The sequence below is a fragment of the Schistocerca piceifrons genome, chromosome 6 (genome assembly GCF_021461385.2).
Source record: "Schistocerca piceifrons isolate TAMUIC-IGC-003096 chromosome 6, iqSchPice1.1, whole genome shotgun sequence".
In the NCBI taxonomy this organism is placed as follows: Eukaryota; Metazoa; Arthropoda; class Insecta; order Orthoptera; family Acrididae; genus Schistocerca; species Schistocerca piceifrons.
Window position 1 is genome coordinate 469,325,017 of NC_060143.1, and position 6,000 is coordinate 469,331,016.

Consider the following 6,000-nt stretch of genomic DNA (forward strand, 5'->3'; position numbering starts at 1 on the left):
GACGAGTACTTATCCATTCCGTACAAGAAATGTAAATGGGGGACAGATGTTAACTAAGTGATAATAATTTAGCTTTTACAGTAGTAAATAGCATAAAATATCAAAAAATAAATGTTCTATTTTTTATTTGCTGATACTTATCATTATCCTACATTCTACCCTAATAAGAAGAGCTATTTACACACGCTACAATTTTGTCTGTTTGTGTCTCTTTTACGCAACTATAACTCATTGACCATAGGACGATTCCATGCTCTGTGACGGTAATTGAACGGCTACTTTAAAGTTCTGCGATCCATAGTTCTGGCTACGAATACTGGCAGTACATGTAAACCTAACGGGAAACGCGGGAGAACTGCTACGGGTAGCCAAATAGCAAAGGGAACCACTAATTGCCCCTGTCTGGGAGACTCCGAGCAGAAATGTTTGCCAATTTGGCAACAGGGCAGCCCTAAGCCGGGGTCCATGAGACTGCGCACATAGTGGAGTAAATGTACACTAAAGGCTATTAAATAGCGTAAATGTGTATTTTATACGTAGTTCAATAAAATTTTGGTTGGTCCTCTTATAATTAATAAATGCTAAATCCCCCAGAATATGATTTTAGCATTTTGGTCCTTTTTACGTCCTAGCTAGTCGTGTAGCTTTAAGTCACGTGCATATTACTGTTCATCATTAACGTGACTGCATTAGAGCAATATTTTGGAGATATGTCGTATACTTTGTCAGTTTCAACCAGTTAGAAATAGATGTCTTGTCAATTGAAACCTGTTAATCAGTTGCAGTTGATAAAATAATTAATTATTTATCTTAATCAAACCACATTACAGTGTAGCTTCATCAGAATACAGAGTGTTTAGCTTTCACATCGAAACTAAAAGCTTACCTTTGCACCAACTGCATGTTGCTGAATACTATTTCTGCATCCTCCTCGTCAGGCTGGGATAGCTATGAGATAGGATAGACAGAGGAAAGACGGATGATCCAAAAGAGAGCAGAGAGTTTCGTTACAGGTTCCTTTATAAGCACGAAATCATCACGAAGATGCTGAGCCAACACCATTGTAAGGCACAACACAACGGTGTCGTTTACTGCGAAACTACAGAGACTGTAGGATCCTGAAACAGCCAATTAAAATTTTGTTTTGTACAGAGAAACTGCCATAAACGTAAAATTACGTGTATTCGGATTCACAGTGAGGTTTACGAAAAATGATTCATCCCCGCCCCCCATCCCCCCAATCATTCTTGAATGAAAAGAGAAAGGGGAAAGTGACGTTGGTACACATATTACTCGACGCGTCACACTGTAAAACGGCTTGCAGACTGTAGATGTTAATGTAAATTATAGTGTGGCTGATGGAACACTGCAACGTAAGAGGAAATAAGACTGCCGTCACCATTGTGAAGGAGAGAAAAAAATACGGCCAGGTTCCACATGATGACACACTGTAGCAGCGTGGTTGCAATTTAGAGCCAGGTAGGATAGGGAACTGATTATCTTTTCATACCAGAATACGTAAATTGTGTCTAACATTATATGACGAACGCGAAATGACTGTAACGAATACCTATGGAACTTTTTGTGAAAATGTTTCACTTCCGCATTAATCACGGGGGGTTCGTACATAACCTTCGTCAGTCAAAAATGACAGTCACCTCTGTGCAACTGCGCGCAGTATAGAAAACTGATCATTTCAGCGACAAGCAACAACGCATATACTGCAGCGTGTACTAGAAGTTCATCACTATATACACTCTAATGTGAAAAGTTATCAATAAAATATGTTGTGAAATCTCAGATTTACCTTCCAGCCACTGGGAAAATAGTTGACTAATGCTAAGTTTTTCCACCTGAACTTAAACAAAATAATACTGTATTCAAATTGCTACAAATGAATGTTCCAGATCGACATTTGCTGCTGGAAATGTGATGTATTTTAGAATATAGTACTGAAACGTCTATCTTTTATAACCTGTTACAGTTAAATTGTCAAGAGAAGAATATATAAAATCCAACAAAAGAAAGAGGCAAAACGGACTTTTTAGGGATCATCAGTCTTCTGACTGGTTTGCTGCGGTCCGCAATTCCTCTCCAGTGCCTATCTCTTCCTCTCAGAGTAGCACTTGCAACCTACGTTCGCAACTATTTGCTGGATGTATTTCAATCTCTGTCTTCCTCTACAGTTTTTAATCTCTACAGCTGCCTCTAGCACCAAAGAAGTTATTACCACATTTCTTAACACATGTCCTATCATATTGCCTGTTTTTTTCTTTTTCGTAGGTTTTTACCGCCTAGTTCGTTCTGAGCCGAAGAACCTCATTTATTACCTTATCAGTCCACCTAATTTTCAACAATCTTCTGTACCACTACATCTCAAAAGCTTCGATTCTCTAGTGTTCCGATTTCTGCACAGTTCATGTGTCACTGCATACAATGCTGTGCTCTAAACGCACATTCTCAAAAATTTGTTCCTCACATTATGGTCTATGCTTCTTACCAACAGACTTCTGTTGGCTAGGAATATCCATTTTCCCAGTGCTAGTCTGCTTTTTATGTTCTCCTTGATCCGACCGTCATAAGTTATTTTGATCGTAGGTATCAGAATTCCTTAACATCATCTACTTCGTGATCACCAACTCTGATGTTAAGTTTCTCCCTGTAGTCATTTCAGATACTTCTCATTACTTTCGTCTTCTCCCTATTTACTCTCATTCCATATCATGTATTAATTAGACTCTTCATTCTATTCAGCAGCTCCTGTACTTCTTGTTCTTTTTCACAGAGGATAGAAAATGCCATTAGTAAATGTTATCACTGATATCCCTTCATTCTGAATCTTAAACCCACTCTTGAACCTTTCTTTTAATTCCGTCATTGTTTCTTGTATGTATAGATCGAACAGTACGGGTGAAAGACTACATCCCTTGGTAACACCCTTTCTAATCCGAGCACTTCGTTCTTGGTCTTATTGTCATTATTCCCTCTCTGTTCTTGTACATGTTGCTTATTACCGGTCTTTCCTTGTGGCTTAGCACAACAGTTCTCAGAATTTCGAACATCTTGCTGAATTTTACATTGTCGAACGCTTTTTCCAGGTTTACAAATTCTATGAAAGTGTCTTGATCTTTCTTGTCCACCACAACGTACTTTCCGTCTAGGGCCTTTACTTTCCTAAAGCCAAATTGATCATCAGTTTCTTTTTTTCATTCATCTGTGTATTAATCTTGTCAGCAAGTTGGATGCATGAGCTGTTAAGGTGACTGTGCGATAATTCTCGCAATTGTCAACTTTGCCTATTTAGGAGTGGAGTGAATTATGTTCTGGCGAAAGTCTATATTTCCAGTGTCATACATTCCACACACGAACGTAAATAGTTGTTTTTTTGCCACTTCACCAAATGATTTTTGAAATTTTGTTAGAATGTTATCTATCTCTTCTGCTTTATTTGATATTAAGTCTTCCAGAGCTCTTTTAAATCCTTATTCTGATACTGGATGCTCTACCTCGACCCTGTCGACTCGTATTTCTTCTTCTGTCACGTTATCGGATATGTCTGCTCCTCATATACGCCATCATGTACTCCTTCGACTTAATCGCTCTTTTCTCTACAACAAACCTTGGAATTCCCATGGCATCGTTAATGTTAACGCCCTTTCTTTTAATTTCATCGAAGGTTATTTTAACTTTTCCATATGCTGAGTCGTTCTTTTCGACAATCATTTCTGTTTCGATTTCTTCACATTTTTCATCCAGCCACTCAGTGTTAGCTTCCCTACATTTTCATTCCTAAGTGATTTGTATTTCTGTATCTTAAATCTCGTCCTGTTGCACATATTTTCTTACTAGTTACCTTGCTATAAGCTACGTTTTCTTCCCAACTTCTGTGATTGCCCTTTGCAGAGATGCTCATTCCTCTTTAACTGAATTGCTTGCCAAGCTGTTCATTATCTCAGACAACTTCTTCTTCATTCCTTAGTATCTGAGTATCGTATATCTTTGCTCATTGATTCTTCCTGATTACTCTCTTAAATTTCAGCCCACTCATCATTATTACCAAACTGTGATCTGACTCTATATTTGCCCCAGCAACGCCTTACACTCCAAATGATCTGACTGACTGACTGACTGACTGACTATGATGTAATCTAACTGAAATCCTCCAGTATCTCCTGGCTTTTTCGCAGTATACCTCCTCCTCTTTTGATTCACTGTTACTGAAATTTAATGAAGAACTCAACTAGTCTTTCACCTCTCCCATTCCTACGACCAAGCTCAAATTCTCCCGTAACCCTTTCTTTTACTTCCTCCCATACAACCGCACTCCAGTCCCCCATGATTATTACACTTCCTTCCCTATTTACGTACTGTATTACCCGTTCAATATCCTAGCATACTTCCTCTCTCCCTCTTCATACCTCTTCTACCTACGTCGGCATGTATACCTGACGTATTGTTGCCGGTGTTGGTTTACTGTCGATCTTGATGAGAACAACCTATCACAGAACTGTTCACTATCACTTACTCTCTGCCCTACTTTCTTACTCATAACGACACCTACTCCGGGCGCACAATTTTCTGCTGCTGTTGATATTATCCTATACTCGCCTAACAAGAAATGTTTACCTTCTTTCCATTTCATTTCACTGATCCCCACTATATATAGATTGAACCTGTGCATTACCAAAGTGGTAAGCACTATTTGGCTTTTGTTCTACAAATTAATTTGTTGTGTTAGCCCGTTTTCGGCTTACAAGGCCATCATCAGACATTTACTGATTGTCACCATAGAAGTTACAATGTTTGTAAACAGCATTGGAAAAGACGTTAAACATCTATACTGAAACACAAACCCACAGTAAATGACATGTTTCACAGCGTAGTGGTAATTTAATGTAAAAAGTAAAAAAGCTAAGAGAGTAACCAGGAAAAAAAATCTTAAACAAAAATTGGAAAAGCATACTTACGTAACAGTGTATATTAATAACCGAAACCCATAAAACAGGTACATGACAAGGCTGCTTAAAGAGGTATAAAATGTGGGGAGTGATACACAAACCAATTGAAGGAACAAATTTTCAATTCTGGCTACAGAATATATGAAGATCTTAAGTAATATCAATAAGATAAACATAAATGAATAAAGGCAGGAGAATGGAGGAGTGTGAGGGACAGACAGTAAATGCCATCTCTTAGACTGTGTTAATACTACATTTTAAAAAGTAAAGATTTGATCAATACAGAAGTATAAAGGGACCAAACAGGAAAAACGTCAATACTAAATTCAAAAACTGTGCCTATATAAGAGAGTGCATTAAATAAGTGAAGCAAGTAAAATAAAAATAGTACTTTCGAGACAACTTCAAGAGATATTAAACATGTAAACTAATACAAGTACCATTTAAATGAAAACTATATGGATTACATAGGCATTTTTAATAAAATAACAGAACTCAATGAATACAGGAAAATGGGGCGTACGAAGGAACAGACAGTGTGGAAAGTAATGAAAAACTGAGAGTATTACGTGACGTTTAGAAGAGGGAAAGGTATTAAGCTGTGTCTGGTCATTTAAGATTAGATCTGGACTGTGAGCTTTATGTTCGTTAACTTCCAGAGCTCTGCATTAGCCTTTGTCAGATTTTGTATATTCCCTACCATGTTGAAATTTCTGACGTTCCACGCACTGACTCGTAGAACGTTATCCAGTCGTTGGTTATTGAATATTTTTCTCTTGGTCACCTCCTCCTCGGCAGTCCGCTCCCAGATATCGGAATGATGACTAGACTGAATTATTTTTCCAATGGAGATTTCATCATGCCAGTTTTTCCGTTACGGGACGTATCTCCCGTGGATACGTATTATGTGTAACGTCCATGGCTTTCTGAATTCTTTGATCGTTGCTTATTCTTCCGCCACATAGGAGCAGTTTCCCACCGCAAGGGTGAGAGGACCATTGTCCACTTCTCTGGCATACCTGACAAGGCCGTTGGAAGAACG